Raw genomic sequence first — 26,264 nt, forward strand, 5'->3', positions numbered from 1 at the left:
GCTTTCTGGAAATATTTACATAAAATCACTGGCTGGGCAATATTTGTAAGTGGTTAGGTTTTTTTTTAATTAGACCTAAGGGATAAAGTGAGGAAAAAAGGTTTATAAATCCTTCTTGAGGTCTAAAATGGAATCAGTAACCTTCAAAGGTAAATACAATTTTAAATACATTATGCAGCATGACTGAGGATAAACATTAATTGGTGAATCATATTCAGCTGCTTGAACATTTGTGGAGAACACAATCGAAAAGCTGCAAACTCAGCTGAAGTGAAATCACATACACTTCCTATCTGCAAAATGGTTTTGGTAGTACTTGGCAAATCCCATTTAAGAGTTTTCTTATAATATTAGATTAAACTCAGCCTCATGCCTGGAGACTGCAGCTACAACTCTACCTAGATCATTCTGTAGGTATGGGAAAGGTTAGAGTGAGGCAGGGAGATTTCTTTTGAGTGTAGAACCCAAATCTTAGAGCGCTGTGGCAAGTTTGATTAATCACTCTGCTTCCTACTTCATAACTAATACTTATGGTTTAAGAATAACTGCTTTCCATTGTTTTCCTACTGCAGACTGGAATATAAAGATATGTGGTAGTGCATGCTGTGCATGCAAGGACAGTTTCTATTTTAACACTCCACATGTGTCTGCAGGTTCTTTGTAACATATGATAACCTGAAGGACAAACAGATGCCAGGCACTAAAGATTGCAGCTTTTCTGCAGTGATCACATGACCTTATAGGGTTAATATTATTTTTGTATTTTATAATTTACTTCTGTTCAATTTTATTTTTATGGTGATGTGTAAATTTAATAATGGGTTCACTTGCAGCCTATTTGTGCTAGTTGTTCTGTATATTCTTCACATGAAACAGGAAAAAACAGAAATCTAATCCTGTTAAAATCTGGAGCCCAGCTAAGCAGGTCAGTCATTTGCAGCTGATGATTCAAAATAAGTTTGCGGTTCCAGCATGGATGATGATAATCTTCGTGTCCAGTTTTGTAGATATGCTAGTCTGACCAGAGTCATTTGACAGAATGATTGATGTGAGCAAGTTTCTTAGGGCAGCAAAACAACATTGCTTGCTTTGTCTATGCCAGAGCCTTGGAAAGTCAACTTTCTTGCTGCCAAGAGAGGCAGAGAGCTGTGGGAGCAGTAGTTATTGTTTGACCAACAAGGGGAAACATACCCCACTCATAGTTCTGCATGCAGGACAAGCAGGCAGAAACAGGTCTGGCTTTCCAGGACTCACATGTTGACTCTTCCTTCTTCTCCTTTTCCCTCTGACCTCTTATCTTTAGGATGGCTATGTTCTGCTTTACCTCTTCTGGGAAGTCATGATATGACTTGACTTTTGAGAGGTGGGCCCATGCAAACCTCATGAAGTTCAACAAGGCCAAGTGCAAGGTCCTTGCACAATGCCAAGCACAACTATAGGCTGTGTGAGGAATGGATTGAGAGCAGCCCTGAGGAGAAGGACTTGGGGGTATTGACTGATGAAAAGCTCAACATGAGCCAGCAGTGTGCGCTTGCAGCCCAGAAAGCCATCCGTGTCCTGGTCTGCATCAGGAGAAGTGTGACCAGCAGGTTGATGGAGGTGATTCTGCCCCTTTACTCCACTCTTGTGAGACCCCCACCTGGAGTACTGCGTCCAGCTCTGGGGGCCCCAGTACAAGAAAGAGATTGAGCTGTTGGAGCAAGTCCAGAGGAGGGCCACAAAGTTGATGAGAGGGCTGGAGCACCTCTCCTATGAGGACAGGCTGAGAGAGTTGGGGTTGTTCAGCCTGGAGAAAAGGCGGTTCCAGGGAGATCTAATTGCAGCTTTCCAGTACCTGAAGGGGCCTACAGCTAAGATGGTGAGGGACTGTTTATCAGGGAGTGTAGCGACAAGACAAGGGGTAATGGCCTTAAGCTGAAGGAGGGTGGATTTAGCTTAGATATTAGGAAAATATTCTTCACTGTGAGGGTGGTGAGGCACTGGAACAGGTTGCCCAAAGAGGTTGTGGCTGCCCCCTCCCTGGAAGTGTTCAAGGCCAGGTTGGATGGGGCTTTGGGCAATGTGGTCTAGTGGAGGGTGTCCCTGCCCCTGGCAGGGGGGTTGGAACTAGATGATCTTTAAGGTCCCTTCCAACCCAAACCATTCTATTATTCTATGATTCTGTGACTTTGAGTTCAATAGTGACAAAACCAGCTGATTGACCTATGAATAACTGTTACATAGTTGAGTTATACTGTTGAGTGTACAGCTGAGTTAGGCTTTGTCTATATGACTCCATTAAGACAGAAATGACTGCCATGTATTTTGACCTGTTAGGTTGCTAATGGCAGTGCTGTAATTGTTGAGAAATTACAAAGTGTGATTTCTTCATCTTACATATATTTTAGACTAATGTAGTGAGAAATAGCTTGCACTGTTGCAGGTAGAGGGGTAGCCTGAATAAATGTTCTTTTACGTCTTTGAAAACATCTGACACATTTTTCTAATCAAGAGAAAAATATGTTAACTGGACTGGAAGCAGTTTATGGCTTATTTTACTAAAGAATGCAGTCATTAACATGTAAATGAAATATATTAACCTTTTCTTTGCTATTAGTATAGATGGTATACTGGTTTTAATTACAAAGAAGTGGCACAGCAATGCCACTTTAGGATGTTCTAAATAGCATGTTTAAGGTAAAATGCAGTATATATAAATATGAGTATGGATTAGCAGGGTGAAATGAGATAAACCAAAGTTTAGATGACAGGCAGATATTTGACATCCCAAGGTATAGGTTTATGATTGTCTCATTTCCATTCTAATCTATGCCTGTATTTCAGTACAAGGCATGAAAAAAACCTAATGCAAAATTAGTCCAGTACTTTGTGTGTTCTTCCTAACAATGTTCTCTGGCATTGTTTTTGTTTTTTCTTTTTTAAACTGCTTTAAGGTATATGCTGGAAATAAAAAAATGATACAATCTAAGACTCCAAAAGTAAGATCCAGAGCAATCTAGGTATGTTTTTCAAAGCTGGCTACAAATCTTTGGAGAGGTTAGTTCAGTCAGTGCAGAAACTTCTGACTGGGACCTCCTACTAGTTCAGTATCAGATTTGCTATGTATAGGTATTCAATATTTGGTATCTATTCGGAGTTCTACAATTCAAAACAACAGTGATTAAATAGTCATTACTCCAGGGCAGCACTCAAAAAAGAACCCTATTGCCCATCCAGGAAACCAAATATAGAAAATAAATTCCTGTTGCTTATGTGGCTTTTTGAATGGAAGATTGTAAATGAAAAATAAAAAAGCAGGTTGCTTTCAGCTCTGATCATGACCTTTTAATACTTGTATGTGTTTTCATTGACACTTGTTTTCTTTAATACCTATTTCTGGTTATTTTGTACTGAACAGGTGTCAGTTCTTTTAGGATCTCAGTAAAAAAGGCACTATCACTCAAAGCTGGTTAACTAATTTATCGAGTAAACGATGGAAACTATGGAAAAGGTAATAGAAATCTTAGGTCCCTTCTGATTTTAGAAACCCCTGCTGCAGCATCAGACAAACTGATCCTTGTGAATCATGGCACACTGCGCAGGGTTCCTGTCCCCAGAGCAAAGTCGTCCTGTACTCTTGTAGGGTCTTGCTCACAACACAGATTCATTGATTACTGATAGCAGTCGAATTTGGAATGTGAACTTAGAGGTGCCCTTGAACAATATGCTCCTACGCCCTTATCTCAATAAAGGTATAGTTCCCAAATAAGTGCACATAATATTTCAAGTGGACAAGACAATGCACTATTATGTATAACTATGACTGAGTGTGTATTGAATACATGAACACTGCTTAACTATGCACCGATTACTTCCACATGGATCAATTATTATATACAGAGCAGTTGCACAATATCCATGGTACAGAGGCATTGAGCTTGAGTAATACCATGCCGTAGCTGGTTGGTAAGTGCTCATAGACTATTCAAAGTGAAATCTATATACATGAGAAGGAAGCAAACATGTGGATCTCATTCAGTAGTCTTCTGTCTGCAACACTGACTCAGGAATTTGGGGTTATTTGAGGTTGAGTAAAGAATTGCAAAATTAAAGGATCCCAAGGAAAGCGATTTGGCAGAAATGCCCTTCCTGATTTGACATAGTTCATTTTATGTTATGTCTGTTTTCCTGCAAAAGAAAGGTCTTGATAGATACACAATCACTTAAGACTTAGGAGAAATTCAATGTCTTAAATTCACACTGTTTAAGCAAATCAATCACAGAGTTTGGATCACTCGTGATGAAAATGGAAGACAAAAAGTGTTAGATCTGTATCTAGCTTTTGCAATATGGTTATATTTAACATGCATTAGATATTATCCATTGCAATAGAAAGTACTGCTGTTCCTGTGGGATCAAAGGCATGACTTCTGCATTGCAATACAATTACAAAACATATTTATTATATTACAGCTGAACTGGTATTTTTCTTTTCTTTAACCTACTATTTAAATGTGGATGGTACTCTCCATTCTGAAACACAAAAATGAAGAAAAACGCACAGCCAGTATATAAAGCTAAAGTCACCAAAACTCTGCAAAGTCTGTGATCTTTATATCATTAACTATGAAAGCTTTCTAATCTTGAGATTAGTTATGACATAATACTTCTGTGGGGCTATTAAATTGTTTTCACATGATTAGTTTAAGTACATGTTTTCAAGAGATGTTCTTCATGCTGTTTGTAGAGTCAGGTTATTTGCTTGTTAACTGTGGTGACATAAGCAGCATTTTTATTGACTTTGGACCATTCATCTGTGAATTCATTTCAGTAGTGTACATGTCTTATTTGATAATCAGGGAGCACTAGAGTGGTTTTACAGTGCTCTGATTGATTCCTCAAGGACAGTACTCCATAATGGAGACCTAATGGAGCACTCAGAAACCAGTTCTGTGCAGCATATGAGCAACTTGCATTTGACTTGAGCAAAAATCATGAACATTCATCACTTCTCAATATCTGATTATTAGGAAACATCTAATGATTTCAAGGGTATCGTCTCTTCTCCCTCCCACTGCATTTTTTGATGTTACCTCATTTAAACAGAATATATTATATGGACAAATGTAAATTGCAGACTCCTCCCCTTCCCCAATATAGTCCACATGATTGGATTACATGATGGGGTTATACCAGCAGCCAGAAGCTTCCTTAGGAAAAGGTTCATGCTTCCATATGCTGGCATGGGGCAAGAGCTTGTCATAGGCTTCCTGAAACTGCAAAGTGGAAAAACCAACCTAGCACAAGAAGAGGTGCTGCTGCGGTAGTACAAAGTGTGCCATGACACAAGACTCAGAGAAGGTAAAGTTATGGAGCAGGGAGGACACCTCACTTAGTTGTTCTTCCCAGTAAGGAAACAAAAGTATTAAATCCAGTATAGAGTCAAGTGTATGTATATGCATATGGAATTTGTGCTGTACAGGTTATTTTAGTCTATCAAATATCTGTCTTAAGGTAAAAAGGGGAAAAAAGAGAAACCATTGCAGATGCAATTTATGCCTGTGCAGAGAGACAGTACAAGACATGTACACCACCTATAAATCTGAGTTACACGTATGCCTTTAAGGTTTTTTGTATATTGAAAGACATATAAAAAGAACAGAAACTTCAAACTGGAATTTGGCCAGGAATACAAGCCAATGATATTTCTAAAATATGATGCATTTTTGCTGTCATTTGGTTTTAATGCAGATGTAGTACTATCTGCAGGATTTCTAAACTTCAGATTAAGCTCCTTTTTCAGCTGAAGTACAGTATTTCTAAAAGCAGCTACTAGATTTAATTATGTTCATTAAAGTAAGATTCAGAACAATAATTCTAAGAGTTATTATGGAAATTCTTCAACTTTTTTACATGTTTGGTTTTATGATGCAATTAAACATTGGCTGTGAAGTTTATTGTCATCCTATGTAATTTTTTTGTCATTTTAAAACAAGCTTATAATTAATGTGGGAAGAAAAGACATGTGAAGTAGATGAGCAAAAATGTGACATAGTACATATAACTCTGAAGGTGTTTACCATCTGCAAGCATATCTGTACTATTTCTTTAGTTGGCTGTATATTACATATGCTGTTTTTAGGATATATAGAACACAACTAGTCATTCATACAATGTGCAAAGTAGCACAGTATCTAGAGTTGTAAAAAAATATGTTTCCAAAGAAGATATCATGACTACTAATTTTTAAGAGAAGGTGGTGTAGGTGTATGCATGTTTTTACATATTAAATGGAAAATATATTTTTTTCATATTAACTTAGCATGTAAATAGTTTATGACTGGAAGACCTTACAATGCTAGGTTTAATGCTTTTATCTTGTGTGAAGATTGTCTACTGTCAAATAATTTTGTTGGGCTCAGGCTCCAACCTGTTCTTTCCTTTAGGACATCTACTTGACTAACTGTTTTTGTTTGGTTTTTTCCTGAGTCTAGCAAGGACTTTTAAAGCTCTATCCTGTTAGCAAATTTAGCTAAAATTGGCCAACAAAGTTGAAAGTTAAAGAGAAATGGATGACAGACCTATGATCAGTACGACTACCTAAGCTTTTATTCTGTTTGCCTCAGTGTGTAGCAGAAACATTAATGTTAGCTTTCACATTTCTTGAGCTGTCTCATCTAATCCTCCTTTGCTTGTATATCTGTGTGTACATAGTTTCTCAGTGTGACAATGGTTAACACAGGGGAACGCTTTTAGCTTCACTGAAACTCATGTGGCTTAGTGTGAGGACCTGTCTACACACAGCTTCCTGCAGATCTGTCTTTCCATTCCTCCAAGTACCCACTGACTTTAGTTTCATCTTTTTTTTTGTTTGTTTTGTTGCATTCACAGATTGTCACCTCATTCAGTTATTGATCTCTCCTGTGCTACAAATTCACTCAACACTGCTATCCCTGCCTTAAAATGATTTCCATGGGGGAATCTTGAATCTGTTGCTTCAAACTTAATTGACTTTTAAGTTGAATTGATGAAAGGAATAAAGTTCCATTTCTATTCTAGCTGTTTTGGTTCTCCTAAGCTAAAAGGATAAAGATAATTTCTGTCATCAAAAACAGGCAGGCATGATGCTGAATGCACGTGGACTGTGTTGTCAAGTGCGTAGGTTATATTTTACAATTTGTTCATTGTAATGTTGCTGTGCCCCTACCTGTTCAAAGGTACACGTTTTTTAGTAGTAGTAGTGGTAGTTTTAGTGGTAGTTTCTTTGTGGAATTCTCAGCTATTGCTTCACAATTCTGTTCAGAAGGTCACGCTGTATGTCTGAAGTCCTAAGGCATGTGGCGTGAGTAATTTCCCTTTTGGACACAGTGGGATTTCTAGGTACAGCTACCTCCTCTTAGGCTTTCCTAAAGGGAAAAGCCTGGAGCACTGCAAAGGTGAAGTGAACTGGCCTTTGGGGCACAGCGGGAAGCTTTCCAGTCTGTGTTTGTCTGTTAACTTTGGTCAAAAATAGTCCCGCTTGTGGTTCTCGTTAGCTTCTCATTCCCTGAAGTTCGAAAGAACTGTTTGTACTTCAGGTGCAGATACTGTGTGTGTTAACATGACAGACAAGCATTTAATGTGGCTGTCCGATAGGATGAGGTGGCATTGATTATATGCTCTGCCAGTATCAGAAAGTACCAATTTAAGAACCTTACTCTAAGTTGCTAGCCATTTTAGCTATTAGCCATATCCAGCCTGGTTGTACAAAGCACCATCTGGTGATCATTTCAGCAGTCCTTCAAGCTGAGGCATTTGCTTTTCATAAAAAGAACTGTAAACATCTAGCTGTTTTGCAAATTACACCTCAGTTTCTGTGGAGATAGCACAATTCAGTTATGACAAGTAACTATGGTGGCAAAATTATTTGTATGTAGTGACTGCTGTATTAGGAGGCTAAAATACTTCCTCCTTTTTAAAATTTTTTTTTACTGCTTTTAGCATTTCTGTGGAAGAGATACTTGAAAGCATGTTCTGGACTGGACTGTGGAAGTGGCAGTAGCTGCCACATCAATGAAAATCTTGTATTAAAATTCACCTGACCACCATTTAGCAGTCAGGTTTATTGATCTACTTGGCTAGCGTTTAAATCTGAGGTTTTCAGTCTTTTATCTGTGGTATGCAGAAATCTGTAGGACATGTTCAGTGTTGTCAGTTAGTCATATTAAACTTATAGAATTAGATTCCACAATTGTCTTGGAAAATATTTAGAGGTCTGTAAACTGAAAAAGTTTGAAAATCATTGCTTCACGAACGCAACTCCATGATATGAGGAGAAACCCATCATTATTTGAGTAGAGAGCACTCTGACTGATCTCCTTTTCTACTGACAGAAATCATAGAATCATAGAATCATTTAGGTTGGAAAAAACCTTTAAGACCATCGAGTCCAACTGTAAACCTAACACTGCCAAGTCCACCACTAAACCACGTCCCTAAGGGCCACTTCTACGTGTCTCCAGGGATGGTGACTCAACCACTTCCATAGGCAGTCTGTTCAGTGCTTGATAACCCTTTTAGTACAGACATTTTCCCTCATATTCAATCTAAACCTCCACTGGTGCAATTTGAGGCCATTTCCTCTTGTCCTTTTGCTTGTTACTTGGGAAAAGAAACCAACACCCACCTGGCTACAGCCTCCTTTCAGGTAGCTGTAGAGGGCAATAGGGTCTCCCCTCAGCCACCTTTTCTCCAGACTAAACAGGCCCAGTTCCCCCAGCTGCTCCTCATAAGACTTGTTCTGAACAAGGATAACATTTTTTATGCCACAGCACATCTCAACATATTTTATATATACTAGGTGGTACCTATAAACAGAAATGTAATCAATATGTTAATTCCAACATTACGATAATGAATAGTCGATGAAGAAAAGAGATACAATAAAATGCAGTTTTCTTTTCATCTTGACCTTTATCTGTTCAGTTGATTGACATTTATAAATACAGACAGAAAACTGACAATAATAAAATTTGAGATGGGTCCATCAGAATAAACGATGACACAAGTAATCAAGACCAGCATCTGTAAAGTATATGTGGTACTATCTCTGACAATGGAAAAGAAGAAACATTACTAAAATTTAAAGACAGATTTTTTTTTTCTTCTCCTTTACTTAGTGTTGCCAATAAGTGCTAATATCAGCAAAAGTTAACTGAGTACTTTTTTATTCATTATTTATGTCTGACAGTTATTCTTTGAGTGTCTGATCAGGTGGTGAGACAGTTCATGAAATGATTGTAAACCCCACAGAAGTGAAAGGAGAATTAATTGCTGGATATTCACAACTATTCTTACGACAATATAATTATAAAAAACCTGAATGATATCACAATCTATATGATGTAGCAAAGTCAGAAAACAAGAATTTTCTTGAGAAACTGGCAGAAAAATGGAGGATGGGAAAAGAAGCGATAGATATACCAGGAGTGGCATCAGGTTTACTTTACTGGAATAAGAAAAATTAGCTCCAAGGCTTTGTATGGCACTGCTGATGTTTGCTGCAGATACACACCACTATAGGATTAAGACGCCTGCAGGAATCTCTCTTATTTTCATAATCTATCCTGCCCTTCCTATCCCCTGTCTTAATTATTTAGTCTTCAGACTTCTCCCTTGTTCCTCTGTATTCCTGCCTGTAAGATCCTTTCTTTGCTTCAGAAAGCTCACTAGGCTCATTAGACGTGCGTGCACCATTTGCTTGCATCCTCACTAAGTGCCTTGGAAGCCAAAATAAGATGGATGAGGACTGAAAAGCGTACTGAAGAGGATTTAGTGTTGAATTTAAGCTTTCTGATACAACATTGAATAAGCTTCTGGTTGTTCATGGTCCAAAAACCTCTTTAGTTTTCTCAAATCTGTCCTTTTTATGGCATCTAAAATTCTGTAGAAAGGAATATGGTAAACATCACCTCTTCTCTTCTCTGCCAGGTATTTTCCTGCCCTTCAATGTGCCCCTCTCCCCACTCCCACCCCCCATGTGGGGAACAAGGCCAACTTCCTGGTACTCTTAGGAGGTGCAAGAGGGTCACTGGGAAGCAGCTGCTAATTCCAGGGTCTAAAAGCACTGAGACTGGGAGAAAAACTGCAGAATGGAGCATTTCCTGCCCTTTTTTGTCCTATTTCTCAGATTCTTTGCAGAAGGATGATTTCTATCCCAGCAATTACTGCCTCTGGTTTTTTTGTTTTCCAGTCATAGCTCTGGAACTGCTGATGAGCCAAAATCTTCCTAGCTGCTCCCAGTAATGCAATCTGTTGTTTATATTTAAAATTATTTTAATTGTCTAATTAGCATTTAATCACCTAAACTTTGGTCTTGTGTTCTGGGTTTTGATGAGTTGTGTATATTCAGTTTTGCTCTCACTTTCCTTCTGGTCTTTCTTTTCCCTACGTGTAGGCTGAGAAAGTGTTTAAAATGTGCTGAAAACTTCTGTTTCCTTTTAAAACTGTTTAAGTATCTTCAGCTACTAACTGAATTTAAAATTTTGGTGATAGTTTTGAAGACATGAAAATCAGATCTGAACTGGAGAAAGTCAGCTTATTAATGCAGTAATAATGTAATATTAGTAGTTTGGTTGTGGTTAATTAGTAGTTTGGTTATAGTTGAAGATAAAAGGAAAGGCTGGGAGGAAGTATCTTTCCAAAGTGAACTGACAAGAACTAACAAGCTTTGGCCATAGGAGGTTGGTTGAGGAAGGGTAGCTTGCCATAGAGAAGTCCAGTTATATAATTCAGCCTAATAATTTCCAGTTACATAATTCAGCCTAATAGTTCTGGTAACGTATTGAGTATGCATCCCATTGGGACAAAAATGATTCGCATGCTGTTTCTTGGTTGTTGACAAAAAAATATCAGAGAAAGAAAGACATCATAAATGCAAGCAAATGTTGTTTATTGAAATAATGTATTTTATTTTTCTGGTTTTGTGGTTGGTTTTCGGTTTTTGGTTGGGTTTTTTTTTTTTTCACTGTTCTTGTTCCAGATTATACATCAGATCAGTAATCAAACTGGTGTGACACAGCAGTTTCCTGACCAATCAGTGGTGCAAAGGTGACTGTAGGGAAAGGTCAGGCTGTGGCTGGAGCCCTTGGTGGTGCTGGAAACCAGTCCATTTGCCCAGGTAACATGCTTAGGAGCCCAGGTCACTGCAACTTCTCCATTATGATGTTGCTCAGTCTCACAGGGCTTCCAGCAGCACAGAAAAAAGGAATTGCAAAAACCATCTCCTGTCTGAGCTGAGGGATGGTGCTGCTTATAGTCCTGTACTAAGTGACACTAATGCTGCCTTTGGATGCGTGCTGCTCCTCTGCTGTTTCAGTTCAAAGCTAGGTAAGCTAATCTGTGTTTTATTTCGAGTGACATACTTAGTTCCAGACCAAAAATACGCAGAGAAGGGAGATCACCTAGTTACTGTTACTCTTGGCTAGGAGACGGTAATACCAGCTGAGAGCTGAATCCATGGTCTGTCCCTCCCTCCCTTCCTTGGGTGCTTGCTGCTTTTGTCTGGTCTGGCACTGCAGATGGAGAGCATTACCAGCCCCAAGATCAAACCGGTCACTGCACATTGAATTTAGATATTATCCCATCTATGTTGCCATGACCATTCTTCAGCACAAGGGGTATTTGCTATTTTAAAAAAAAATAAATTATAACTGTAAGGGCCTAAGAGTATTAATTTTTAGTTGAGTGAGCTAATGGAAGGTGAAAGAACAGCGGTGTATCATCTAGTGAAATATACTGGAGGTTGTCATGCAGTGGTTAAGCCACTGTTATTTCACTACCTGTAACAGCAATTGCAGTCTGTAATCATTATCTCAGCAGAATAACTCGCTTGTTACTCAGTGTAATTGGTTATTGGTCATAAACTTTACCATAAACTAGCACTCTAAAAGCATCTAGAAGAAAGATATTGTTGACAGTTGCTGGGCAACTTACTATTAAATTCAAATAACCAATGAAAGCAAGAAAGGTATGATAAAGCATGTTTGCTAAATGAGAGTAAGAAGGGTGCTGATTAAAGGTTATGATTATCAAACCTGATAAGCTTTTCTTAGGGATAGATTCTGGTTTAGTCATACTGGAGTGAATCAGCTGAAGTAAAAAGAGTAACTTTGAGTTAAAATCAGTGCAAGGATTTGATTCCTTAATGTTTAGCTGTTAATAGTACCACCACTGGGCCTGTTTGCATATTGTGTGGAATTCCCTTTTTTTTCCATTTTTTAAGGTGTAATTTTGAAAGATTTGGAAAATTAAAAAAACAAACAAACAAACAACAAAATTCTTGTACTCCAGAACATGCCTCAGATTCTACTGCTTATAATGATTTTAAAGAAATGGGATATCAGAATATATTAATCCCAGTTTTAAGTAAAAGTAAGAAGAGCAGAATGCGTTGCAGCATCCATCATGGATATCTTCATGCAAACCTGGAATTGCTACATAGAATAATATATTGGAATCAAAATGGTGGTAGGAAGGAATGGTATTTTTATCTTTTTTAGAGCTGATTGTAGATAGAGAAGGTTCCTTTAATATAGACAAAAGTATTAAAATGAATCTTTCAATCGATTTAGTCTTACCACAGAAACTTGATCTTAACGCAACATTTGGAGCTTAATCACTTCTTATAGTGATTGGAGCTCAGTAGCAAGCATTTGTACAAATTTCACGTTTCATTATACATATTAAAGATAACTAGATTTTTTTTTTCTTTAATGCTGGCAAAGCTTTCCCTTGCAGAACCCTTCACAAAAAGCTGCTTTTAAGCTGCTGCATGAGTGCCCAAGTTATCTGTTGTCCTCTCTTGAAGCAGAATTCAAGTATTGTCTCTAGCTTTGTATCTGTAGGTGTCCTCTTAATCAGTAGGTCCACTGTGTCACACCCTTCTCAGTACTAGAAATGTTGTGATGCAAACACTTGTATCCTGTGACTATTACAGGTTCCAAAAGTCTTAGTATCTGATGGGCAGTCTGGGTTTGGTTTATGCCAAAATGTGTGGCATGGTTTACGTCTGTGTTTGGTATATGAATTCAAATGTAGACTTTACAAAGTTCTGAAATTCTATCATTATTTTGGGGCTGGGAGGGGAGGAAGGGAAGAGAGGAGAAATTCCAGAAATACAAGAATATCTATGTATGTATTTCTGCTGAGAAAGCATATCATGCTTGGTGACTCTGTAGGCAATGGAGTCTTCTCAAGCTCTTGTACTTCATATTTTTTCCTCCAAGTCTTTCAGTCTCTTCAGAAAACAGCTTTTTTTCTGTATGCAGCTAGTCCTGTGGTTAAATAATGACAAGTAGTACCTTTTCTTCTGAGCCCAAGTATGTTTTGTTCCTTTGAGTCCCTTGAGCATTTATATTCTGACACTAGTATTTGATGTCTTTACCCTCTTCTTGGGAAAAGTCAATTTCACCAAATCCCTGTGAAGCAGTAAGAGGAAACTAGTTTTACTCCTTATGTTTCCCTTATGCTTCTCCTGCTATGTGCTGGCTAGGTATACTTGAATACTGATAGATTTTAACTGACTTCCTGATGTCTATGCACATATTTATAGACATATTTGCACCACTTCCCTCTTTAGTAAAAAGAAACTTAGAGACAGCAGAGTAATATCACTAAAAGTTAAAAAAAAACCCTAACCAGAATATCTAAACTGTACATATTTTAAAAGCATTTAGTAAGCAATAAAGATTTAAATGTCATATATCATATTTAAGTGTAATATAGCTTGCTTTCCTCATTTCCCTTCCCCCATCAAGTTGAGGAACAGCTTATTAGAAGGGAAGCAACGTGTGTAAAACTCAGTAATACAGTCAAATGTCAATGCATGAGCTGAATAAAGAGAACAGCCTCGTGAGTATACTTACAAGTAAATTAAAATAAGAACATTGTGCAATTTTAACCAAAATGGTTATTCTAGATGCCTGAGATGTGTGAAAATTGCAATGGGAGGTAATACTGCTCCAAATTATGTCATCTTTCATTCAGAATGTGCTGTTAATTATATCAGCACCTGTTAGCTGTACTTACTGTTATGTGAGCATTTCAAATGAGCACAGTCTATTTAAATGAATTCTTTCATGGTTGAAAACTGTGGCCTGATTGTATTTTTAGTGTGTTTTTCACACAAATATTTTGGCTATTATTGTTGGTTGAAGCAAAACACATACTTTTTGCAAACTGATTAAATCCAGGGCCAGAAAGGCTCTTTGGATCATACAGTCAACTATTGTGGTCTCTCACCTAAATATTCCTATGTCTAACCTGTAACTTCTGGTTATATCTTCTAGAAAATATTTTAAAAGGCATAAGGAATTCTCCCAGAATGTAACCTCAGAAATAAAAAAAAAAAAATTCTTAATTGAAAATGTTAATCTTTCTTCTGGTCCAGGAAGGCTGGATATTCTTCAAGAAGGAAATCTTAAAGGTGCATGAGCAGTTTGTCTCCATGTGCTCAAAGATCAGCTAGCAGGGAAGAAGACCAGTCTGGCTGAACAGAGAACTTTGGCTGGAACGCAGGGGAAAAAAGGAGAGTTTATGAACTTTGGACGAAGGCACAGGCAACTCAGGAGGACTAAAAGGATGTTGTGAGGTTATGCAGGGACAAAATTAGATGAGCCAAAGCCCCACTAGATCTTAATCTGGCCGCTGCTGTAAAAGACAATAAAAATTGTTTCTCTAAACACATTAGCAACAAAAGGAGGGCTAAGGAGAACCTCCATCCTTTATTTAATGTGAGGGGGAACATAGCGACAAAGGGTGAGGAAAAGGCTGAGGTACTTAATGCCTTCTTTGCCTCAGTCTTTAATAGTAAGAATAGTTGTTCTCTGGGCACCAGTAAAAGAAAGACATGGACCTGTTAGACTGAGTCTACAGGAAGGCCACGAAGCTGATCAGGGGGCTGGAGCACCTCTCCTATGAGGACAGGCTGAGAGAGGTGGGCTTCTTCAGCCTGGAGAAGAGGAGGAGATCTTGTTGCAGCCTTCCAGTCCCTTAAAGGGGCCTACAGGAAAGATGGAGAGGGACTGTTTACAAGGAAGGGCACGTAGTGATAGGACAAGGGGTAGTGGCCTGAAGCTGAAGGAGGGTGGATTTAGCTTAGATGTTAGGAAAATATTCTTCACTGTGAGGGTGGTGAGGCACTGGAGCAGGTTGCCCAGAGAAGCTGTGGATGCCCCTCCCTGGAAGTGTTCAAGACCAGGTTGGGTCTTTGGATGGGGCTTTGGGCAACCTGGTCTAGTGGAGGGTGTCTCTGCCCCTGGCAGGGGGGGTGAGACTAGATGATCTTTAAGGTTCCTTCCAACCCAAACCATTCTGTGATTCTATGATTCTATACCCAGCTCCCTGAGCTGGAAGATAGGGATGGGGAGTGGAATGAAGCCCCCATAAACCAAGAGAAAATGGTTAATGACCTGCTATATCACTTAGACACACACTATGGGGCAGGATGGGATCCACCCAAGGGTACTGAGGGATTTTGCAGCAGTGCTCACCAAGCCACTTTCCATCATTTATCAGCAGTCCTGGCTAATCGAGGAGGTCCCAGTTGAGCAGAGGTCAGCAAGTGTGTCACCCATCTACCAGAAAGGCCGGAAAGAGGATCCAGGGAACTACAGGCCTGTCAGTCTGACCTCGGTGCCAGGAAAGGTTATGAAGCAGATCATCTTGAGTTCCATCACATGGCACATACAGGATAACTAGATGATCAGGCTCATTCAGTATGGGTTTATGAAAGGCAGGTCCTGCTTGACTAACATGATCTCCTTCTATGACAAGATGATCCGCCTAATGGATGAGGGAAAGGCTGTGGATGTTGTCTACCTGGTCTTTAGTAAAACTTTGACACTGTTTCCCACAGATTCTCCTGGAGAAACTGGCTTCTTATGGCTTGGATGGGCGTACTTTTCATTGGGTAAAAAACAAGTGGTGTTCCCCAGGGCTCAATATGGGGCCAGTTCTGTTTAATATCTTTATCAATGATCTGGATGAGGGGATCAAGGGCAACCTCAGTAAGTTTGCAGATGACACCAAGTTCGGTGGGAGTGTTGATCTGCTTGAGGGTAGGAAGGCTCTACAGAGGGATCTGGAAAGACTGAATCTATGGGCTGAGGCCAACTGTATGAGGTTCAAAAGGCTGAGTGCTGGGTGCTGTACTTGGGTGACAACAATCCCATGCAACGGTGCAGGCTTGGGGAAGAGTGGCTGGAAAGCTGCCTGGCAGAAAAGGACCTGCGAGGCCAACAGCACCCTGGCTTTTATCAGGAATAGTGTGGCCAGCAGGACTAGGGAAGTGATCGTCCCCCTGTACTCAGCACTGGTGAGGCCGCACCTCGAGTACTGTATTCAGTTTTGGGCTTCTCAGTACAAGAAAGACATTGAGGTGCTGGAGTGTGTCCAGAGAAAGGCAACAAAGCTGGTGAAGGGTCTCGAGCACAAGTCTTATGAAGAGCAGCTGTGGGAAGTGGGGCTGTTTAGCCTGGAGAAAAGGAGGCTGAGGGGAGACCTTACCGCTCTCTGCAACTACCTGAAAGGAGGTTGTAGCCAGGTGGGGGTTGGTCTCTTCTCCCAGGTAACAAGTGATAGGACAGCCTGAAGTTGCACCAGGGGAGGTTTAGATTGGGTATTAGGAAAAAACATTTTTCATCAAAAGGTTTGTCAATCATTGGAACAGGCTGCCCAAGGAAGTGATTGAGTCACCATCCCTGGATGTATTTAAAAGACACATAGATGTGGCACTTAGGCTTAGTGGTGGACTTGGCAGTGTTAGGTTTACGGTCGGACTCGATGATCTTAAAGTTCTTTTCCAACCCAAATGATTCTATGATTCTATGATTTGTTGTAGTTTCATGTGTTCGCTACTGCAACAGTTCTTGAAATAACCCCTCTTTTTTGAACGACTGTGCAAACCACCTTCTTACTTCTGTTCCACATTCCCTTTCCATATATCAAAGATTATAATTTTGAAAATGATGCACAGATTTTGGTATTAATTTGGTACTAATTATTGGAAAATAAAATAATTCATTGCTGCTTTTCAGGTGTGAATGCATCATCTGTTGTCTTATAACAGACATGTTTATTGAATACTACGCCATTAATCCCTAAAAGTTTTATCTTTCTCTGGCGAGCCTATGACATTAATAAAGCAAAGATGACACAACATTAGAATGTATCTTCAGAATTTCACTTTAAAAAGCAGCTCTTTATTCCACAGTGCTGAAAAATCTGTAGATGTTGCAAAGATGTGAAATGTTGTGAGTAATTGAATTTCTCATCCAAGTTTTCTCTTGAAATATCCTAAAGTAATATAAGGTGTGATACTATAATAAAAAATATTATTGAAATGTTATTACATTTCTGTGAAGTAAAATATTTTTTGAGACTTAATGCTAATTCTTCGATTGTCTCAGAAAAAGATGTAGGTCTTACGAAGCAGAAATTTAAGAAGCCTTCTGGAGTAAGGCTGGAGTACAGTTGCAGTTTTGAAACTCCAATATAACATTTTTTGAACACACCAGATGATTTTCCAGTAATAGATCTATTTAGCTTGACACCATAATTTAACATTGTGTCCGATCTATGTGGTTTTCCTGGTGAGAAAATCACTGATCCCGAAATAAACAAATCTTTTTTTTTTTTTTTCCCTTGCTTGATTCTATTTTGAATGGATTTTCACAGTTATGCGCATTTTTTTCACTTATTTTTTTTAACATGATTTTGCAAGAAAACAGGTTAATTTGTGGACCCATGTGAACACCACAAAAAAAAGCACCTAAATCAGCAAAATAGCATTTTTTTTGTTGTTTTCTTTTTAGGTTTGTCAGCCCTCAACTGAAGGACTTCTGTTGTACCAGTTCAGGCTCCAACAGTACTGCACATGCTCTGGCCTTTCATTTAGCATTTACTGAGGATGATACATATGATTCTGTCTACCCAGTGGCTGACCAGAGGGAATTTTCTGAAAGATCGCCAAGGTCATATTGCTTTACCTGCATGTTATTCCCAAGAAATTTTTCTGTCACATTATGGAATCTATACTGTAGAGTTACCATCTGTGGAACTGGACAAGAGCCACCCCTGGGCATCTGTATGTACTTATCACTGCTTATAGGTACTTACCTCTCAAGAGGCCATCAAGTCTCACATTGTGACTAAATAAACACAAGGGAGGTCAGAAATTCTCAATCATTAGCACTTAATTTATATGAGAGTATGCTTGAAGTTAAAATAAAAGTTTAGGGAAAAATGCTGTCTGGATCTGGCTGAATGTAAGACAATATGAGGTCATTTAGTTGTGTAGTTCAGGGATTTAGGAGTGTCATCTTCTGATCAAGCAATTAATTCACCTCATGGGCTTCTCCCAAGAAGAAGAGAGAAGCTTCAAGAGAGCCCCCCTCTCTTGAATATCACTTGAGCAGAGTCAGTCCAGAGGCTTGGGTGGCAGCAGTCTGTTCCTGACTGCCATTGCAGGGCTGACTGTGGTTTCTGGTGTGTTGTTGAGTGGCTGAAGTAACTGTGGAGTGGGGCAGCTCACAGGTGCATGCACCCCCTCGTGCAGGTGCACTAAGTCTCACATTTTTAGCATGTATTCTCCTTATTGTACCTGCTCGGTGTGGTCAGTCTGGCACCTAGCCAGAGAGGTAATCCTGACCCTTGGGCTCCTATGGACCTGATGATATGAAAGTGATCACAGCGCATCCCTTCCTGCCACTAACCATGTTTCTGACCTTGCTGGAAAACTTGGAAAACTATGACTAATCTAGTAAGTGATCAGTTCTCCTGTTCGTAAATGTAGTCTGACTTCCTTGTTTGCAAATGAATGACTTATGGCTTAGGTTGCATCAGTAATTAAATAAATAAAAATATCATCGGTCTTCCAAGAAGGCTGCTAAAACCTCCCACATTTAATTAGGATTACTTACTGTGATTCCATTTTGAAAAATCCGTCAGCTTAATAATCTTATGTATCACAGCAGTTCCTAAAGGAGCAAACAAAGAATGAGTTCCCCTTTTTGTTAGGTAGTACGTAAATACGGAGAGTTTTCCCCAAAGAGCTTGCTGCAGAGATAGACTGTTACAGGAAGGGATGGAGTATCACACAAAAAATATTATCGAGTATGAATGAGGAGATTATCATTGTTATAGAGTGTAATTAGGAAAGATGAGGTTTTATGGAAAAAAGTTTGAAGGAGTCCAGATAGAGGAGAGAAAGGTAATGTGACACAGATTTAAATTTCTTAATATTTTTCAAAATTTCCTGGAATTCTAATATTGTAATTAAAGTTACCCTCAAAAGTTACTATCTATTTTAAGGAATTTGTGAGGATTTCTTGGCCATTAATAATAAGTATATTAATCTGATCTGCTAAGTTTACTGATATCCAAACTCATTAATTTTCCACACATTAAGACTGTATCACCATCAAAGAAAGCATCTCCTAAACAAAGTGTATCAGTCTCTGACACATTAAGTAGACACCCAAAATCCTCTACTTTTCTCATATTCCTGAAAAAAAGACCTGTTTGCATACACATACATGGTTCATATATTATCTATATGCTATCTTTCTGTCCTCTCTTAGTGTAAGATCAAAAGCACAGTGCTGGAATTTGTAGATTATTCAACATTCTTTATAACTTGATAAGCAGCTGAGAGACATGCTAATGATACCATTTCTATCTTGGACAGTATGCAGATGTGTATTATCATAATTCCTATATCTAACTAAGAAGGGAAAAGTTCAGAATATGTAAATTGCTATAAAATATCTAAATGATTATTGTCTGTGCTAATAGGTATGTAAAAAGTGTCCTGGAATAAAAGATTATTTAAGTCATTATGGCTTCTTGAACTGAACTAACAAACTGAGAGGGATTTCAAGCTAAGGGTGACTTTCAGGTGTGCCCAGTGCATTTACAGTACCTCAGACTTAACTTGATATTTCTGCAGTTTGCACAGCCATTCTCAGCTGATGTTTTCTATTCTGAAGACCAGAAAGACTGAAGAAAAAATCATATAATCTTTCCACGATACTTATGTTTTCAGTAAACCTTGTCTTGTCTGAGTATGTAAATAGATGGGAGAAGATAGTTCCTGTGCTATGGAGAAAAAGAACTTAAGGCAGTAATCTGGGTCAAAGCATGTCTCACGGGAGACAGTCCTCCACCAACTTCTCCAACGTGAGTCCTTCCCACAGGCTGCAGTTCTTCACAAACTGTTCCAGCATGGGTCCCTTCCACGGGGTGTACTCGTTCAGGAGCAAACTGCTCCAGCGTGGGTCCCCCACGGGGTCACAAGTCCTGCCAGCAAACCTGCTCTGGCATGGGCTCCTCTCTCCACAGGGCCACAGGTCCTGCCAGCAGCTTACTCCAGCACGGGCTTTCCACGGGGTCACGGCCTCCTTCAGGTGTCTCCACCTGCTCTGGCGTGGGGTCCTCCATGGGCTGCAGGTGGAATCTCTACACCCCCTCATCCTTCCTCCATGAGCTGCAGGGGGCCAGCCTGCTTCACCATGGTCTTCACCACGGGCTGCAGGGGGATCTTGCTCCGGCGCCTGGAGCACCTCCTGCCCCTTCTTCTGCACTGACCTTGGTGTCTGCAGAGTTGTTCCTCTCACATCTTCTCACTCCTTTCTCTGGCTTCAATTGTCTTTGGTATTTTTTTCCCTTCTTAACTGTGTTACCCCAGAGGCACTACCACCATCGCAGATGGGCTCGGCCTTGGCCAGCAGTGAATGTGTCTTGGAGCCGGCTGGCATTGGCTCTGTCAGACACAGGGGAAGCTTCTAGCAGCTTCTCACAGAAGCCACCCCTGTAGCCCCCCCCTGCTACCAAAACCTTGCCATGCAAACCCAGTACAATACTGCAGTAGTTTTTTCACAAGCTAAATAGTATTAAGAAGTATTAAGATATACTTAGATGGAAAATCATCAATACTGAGCAGTGCGTATTTCTAATTCTTTTAAGTCTGAATTGAATTATTGACCAGTTATGGTGCAGGGAAATGGTTTAAGGAAATGTGCTACAGAAGACCCACACAAAATACCTGCATTTTAAGTCAGATGCTCTGTTGCTAATAATTCTTAAAACCATATGGACATTTAGGACAGCACTTACAGTGTTTATTTTCAGTGAAAGAATTTAGTTGCTCAAATAGGGATGTGTGTATTTTTCTACAGTCAATGAAAAGAGGTAGGCTTTTCCAGCCTGTGCATCAGTGGTAGTCTAGAAACTACTGGAGGTGGTTTGTGAAGGATGTGTGTGTGTAAACTTTACTGGAGACGGTAGTTGATAAATACTGACAGTTGCAGTTGCATAGGTACATTCTTAATCATAAAAAAGAATCAAGATTAGCTGGTAACATGACTGTAAACCCTTTAAGTTTTAACTTGGATAAAAAGCATATACCAGAATCACTGGCAGTTAATAATTTTCTTGAGTGGGAGGATTTGTATTACCTCAATTTCCTGTGTTGCCATTAAAACAAGTATTACAATGGTAATTGTAAATCACAGCAAAATACCTGTTGATGTTTTTTTTCCCTCTAATTTCTATTAATTAGTTCTATGAGAAATTTCAAATGGTAATTGTGGTGGGTTGACCCTGGCTGAGGGCCAGGTGCCCACCAGAGCCGCTCTATCACTCCCCTCCTTCTTTAGACAGGGGAGAAAAAATACAATGAAAAGCTTATGGGTCAAGATAAGGACAGGGAGAGATCACTAATTATCACCATGAGCAAAACAGACTGAACTTAGAGAGGAAATGCATCTAATTTATTACTAGGCAAAACAGAGCAGAGGAGTGAGAAATAAAATCAAATCTTAAAACACCTCCCCGCACCCCTCCCATCTTCCCGGGCTCAACTTCACTCCCGGCTCCAACCTCCGCCCCCCCCTCAGCGGCACAGGGGGACGGGGAATGGGGGTTACAGTCAGTTCATCACACGGTGTTTCTGGCACTTCTTCATCCTCAGGGGGAAGACCCCTCTCATCCTTCCGCTGCTCCAGCATGGAGTTCCTCTCACGGGAGACAGTCCTTCACGAACTTCTCCAACGTAAGTCTCTCCCACGGGGTGCGGACCTTCAGGAGCAGACTGCTCCAGTGTGGGTCCCCCACGGGGTCACAAGTCCTGCCAGCAAACCTGCTCCAGTGTGGGCTCCTCTCTCCATGGGGCCACAGGTCCTGCCAGCAGCTTGCTCCAGCGTGGGCTTCCCACGGGCCACAGCCTCCTTCAGGTGTCTCCACCTGCTCTGGTGTGGGGTCCTCCACGGGCTGCAGGTGGAATCTCTACACCCCCCTCATCCTTCCTCCATGGACTGCAGGGGGCCAGCCTGCTTCACCATGGTCTTCACCACGGGCTGCAGGGGGGATCTCTGCTCTGGCGCCTGGAGCACCTCCTGCCCCTCCTTCTGCACTGACCTTGGTGTCTGCAGAGTTTCTTACATCTTCTCACGCCTCTCTCTGGCTGCAAATGCTCTAACTGTTTTTCTCCTTCTTAACTATGTTATCACAGAGGTGCTGATGGGCTCGGCCTTGGCCAGGGGCGGGTCTGTCTTGGAGCCGGCTGGCATTGGCTCTGTCAGACACAGGGGAAGCTTCTAGCAGCCTCTTACAGAAGCCACCCCTGTAGCCCCCCCGCTACCAAAACCTTGCCATGCAAACCCAACACAGTAATACCGTACTGGTGAGGCAGTGCCGTGCGGAAAACAGACTCCACAACTGGGAAAGTTGTAAAGTAGGCATGTTTATTCAGCGCTGGGCAGCACGGGGGGTCGCCCCACCACAATCGTGCACGCCTGGTGCGGTAACTTGCCTTAAATTTATACAACACTGTGATTTCATAGTCATGGGGTTTCTCAATATGCTTATACATATGCATGACCTGTCCCCGCTTCGTATTAAAATTAGTCTCAAGGAGTTATTTCCATAACTCCTCCTCCCGGCGCTTGTGCAATGCCTCTTGGTGGTGGTCATGGGGGGTCGTAAAGATGAAGGCTGATGGCTCTTCTTCATCACCGCAAGTAACCTCTTGTTCTTGCACAGACTCAGTTACTCCTTGATTCTTGTCCAAACCGCAAGGTTGGTTTCGGCTGGTCTCTTGAGACAGACTTCTGGTTGTTATCAGGAATCATCCTTGACAAGGTCCATGGAGCCTCTTGCTTTGCTTGATTTGTGTAAGCCCTCACACCACAAATTCTGTTCGTTTAACCCCTTCGTGCTATATAATCGCAAGCTAGCCAGTAGAAATGAAATTCACAGTTACCAGTTCCCCGTCTCAGCAGAAGGATGTCAAACTCTTTCTCATGTCAGACAGGATAACGACAAAGTATCAAGAAGAGTGCCGGCTATATTAATATGAAAATGTAACCATAACCAAAGCCATTACCCAAGTATTGTCCAAGTGATGAGAGAATATTCCACTTTAAGCAAGGCACAATTTATAAGTCTTCAAAGGGCCCATATAATCATAAAAGTTTAGGTCTAGAAAGGACCCCAGGAGGTCATGTAGTTCTTTACTCTGAAAAAAAAGCTACCTGCTTGGAAACCCTCTGCAGAGATGCTGGTCATATCCATTCTTAAAATAGATATAAAGAAGAGCATAATAGTATTCTATTTTTACTAGATACCGTATATAGAGAGTAGTAATTGGAATATCCTATTGTTGCCTAGCCTGCTGCTTCTCTCTCTATCTCACAGGAAAAAGACAAGAGGTGCCTAAAGGGCAGTAAGTTACAGACAGTAATAACCTGCAAAGGAAAAGGAAGCTAAGAACTAAGTAAATCTGTCCTAATCTAACCAAGTTTCTACTTTTATGAGTAAGAGAAGGCTGGGGAGTAGGGCCAGGGACTCTGTGTTGAATTATTATTTCATCATACTCTGATATTTTATTAATTCCTTAATCCTTAGCTCTGTTTCTTATAGAAAGATCAATTTTCTTTCCTAGTCGTATTCTCTGCCATAGTCTTTTCCTGGTGATCATCCAATTCCAGGCTTACTTCTGAAGTCTTCCAGTTAAATACTTCAGGGGAGTTTTTTCTTTATAAAGCTGATGAGATATGAACAAGTTTGTGGACCTAGTTTTCTTTGTACTTCAGAATTTGAGCTGTTATCTGAATAGCCATGTGTAGATTGTAGTGAAATTTGTTATTCATATTGCTATTTTAATAATTGGTGCCTCAAAAAAACCCCAGTTTTTCTTTCAAACCAGATGAAATGAAAGCCAGGAAATCCATTATATTCCAAATTGTATAATCTGTATATTGCACATTCACGTTGTGTCATAATGTGACAACATTTCCCATATTGCAAAACCAAGAACAACTAAGAATGTCTCCCTCTGATCCACTAAAGGTATGATATAATCCCATTGCCTGTCCTGGTGAAGAAAGAGGTCGAGATTCTTAAAGATTCTAAAGAATTTACTGATTTTCTTATTAATTAGTGTAGGAAGATGAACAAACTCCACTGGGCTATTTTATTGTGTGGTGATTGTGTTTGGTAAACAAGAGAACAATGAGACTGAAACATAGCAGACTGGATATCATGTGCTGGAAATGAACTTCACTGGAAAATATTTATCCTGGGTAAGAGCTTTATCTGAGATTTATATTCAATCTCATTCAGATGGTTAAAGTTATAATCCTGCACTGCATTATTTCTGAATCCTCAGCATAGCTAGTGTTCAGTGCTCACCTCTCTTGCCTAGTTTAAGTGGGAGATGCGAGTAGATGGTGAGGACCAGGGTACAGCTGGTGGAGAGACTTCCAGAGTGTCGTTCGCCTGTCTCTTACTTAGCTTATCCTAGGTTACAAGAAGAGAGAAGGAAGATGAGGCCTCTGTTACCCCAGTCCAAGATGCCATCTTTGACTAGTCTAGGTCAAAGAAATGGATCCTCTTGCTGTCTTCCACTGGCTGTGCCTGTATTTCTTCCAGACATTACAATGAGAAAAAGTGTCGGGATCAAGAAAAACATCTAGGACAGAATTTCCTATTTAACTGTTCCGTTCAACCTCTTCGCTCCTTTGTGTGAAAAGCAGAATAAGATTTAAGCAGCAGTAGAAGCTAAACTAGCACCCTTTTATGTAATTTTTGCTTTTGCTCAAAAAGGGGCACACTGTATCACTTCTAAAAATCTTAATACTTTTCAAATGGCAATAATGTCTTGGGAATAAAGGTGCAAAACTTCTGAGCCTTGTTTAATAGTTCACTATTATATAGTGAATAGGACCGTGTTACTAACTTCACGCAGATCTGTTTTATCATGGTTACTATAATGAAGGTTTTTAAAGTTGTAGTAAACTTTTTAAGAGGAGATTTTGAAGTGAGTTTGCATCCTTACAGAACCACTGCTTTTCCAGGCAAGTCTTAAGCTTTACATTGCTAAAGAGTATTGTAGGGGAAATATCCAATATGGTTGTCCCAGTTCTATATTTTTCACTAGTCATTTGCTATAGGCCTGTATCAGAGATGGATATAGCTAGATGGATCTTTGTCAATGCAGTATGACTTCTCTTATTTATCTTTGAGAGTTTGGTTTTTTTTTCTTTTCTTAACTATTAAACTTTGAGTAGTTCATAACCTCCCTCCACTTTCCCCAGACTTGTAGAGTTTCATGCTTGTTCAAAAAAAAAAAAAAAAAAATCCTGAGAAGTAAATTAACTTACATGAAATTATGTGATACTTCAGCTACTGTGCTGCTGTATACAGTTTAATTTTGTCTAGACTTAACTGCCTCTATCCCTCTTTGCAGAATGCTTCAAATGTTGTATTATAAACATCACCTACATGTACTCAGAAATTTTCAGTACTACTTGGACTTAAAAAGGATTATAAGCTTCTAGAGAACTTGTAAACTTGAAAGATACTGTTAACATGAATGTTTTTTACCAACAGATGTTTGTTTTCATAATATATTATTCCTTTTTCCAGAAGAAATAAGACAGTTTTACAGGAAGTGATTACCTGCAGTTTCTACTAATTTTCATTTTTTTAAATGATTGGTTTTCTTTTCTTATTTTTCCCAGTTAGAATTCCATTTGCAAAATATCTGTCAAGAATATAGGAATTTTTTTTGGTCACCCTACTTCTAGGCTATGAAATCTAAAGTAAATAAAATAAATCATTACATTTCTCCTAAAGAAACGTTTTTTTTTCCCCAGTGGCTCATTTAAAAATCACTTTTACCACTGGTAGAACTAGAAGGAATTTATATATTGTAATGTCATTGTGTTTCAAATAATCATCAAAAA

The 26,264-nt window shown here is 39.7% G+C and overlaps 1 long non-coding RNA gene across 1 annotated transcript in view; it reads right to left on the reverse strand.

Annotated features, from left to right (window-relative positions):
• The window catches only part of LOC142600429 (uncharacterized), a 438,778-nt gene extending 416,240 nt beyond the window's left edge, over positions 1-22,538 (reverse strand). Inside the window, exon 1 of the long non-coding RNA XR_012833903.1 lies at positions 22,497-22,538. This is a non-coding gene — a long non-coding RNA (uncharacterized LOC142600429). The remainder of the gene's footprint in view (positions 1-22,496) is intronic.
• Positions 22,539-26,264: the final 3,726 nt, after the last annotated feature.

The sequence above is a fragment of the Balearica regulorum genome, chromosome 2, assembly GCF_011004875.1.
Source record: "Balearica regulorum gibbericeps isolate bBalReg1 chromosome 2, bBalReg1.pri, whole genome shotgun sequence".
NCBI lineage: Eukaryota > Metazoa > Chordata > Aves > Gruiformes > Gruidae > Balearica > Balearica regulorum.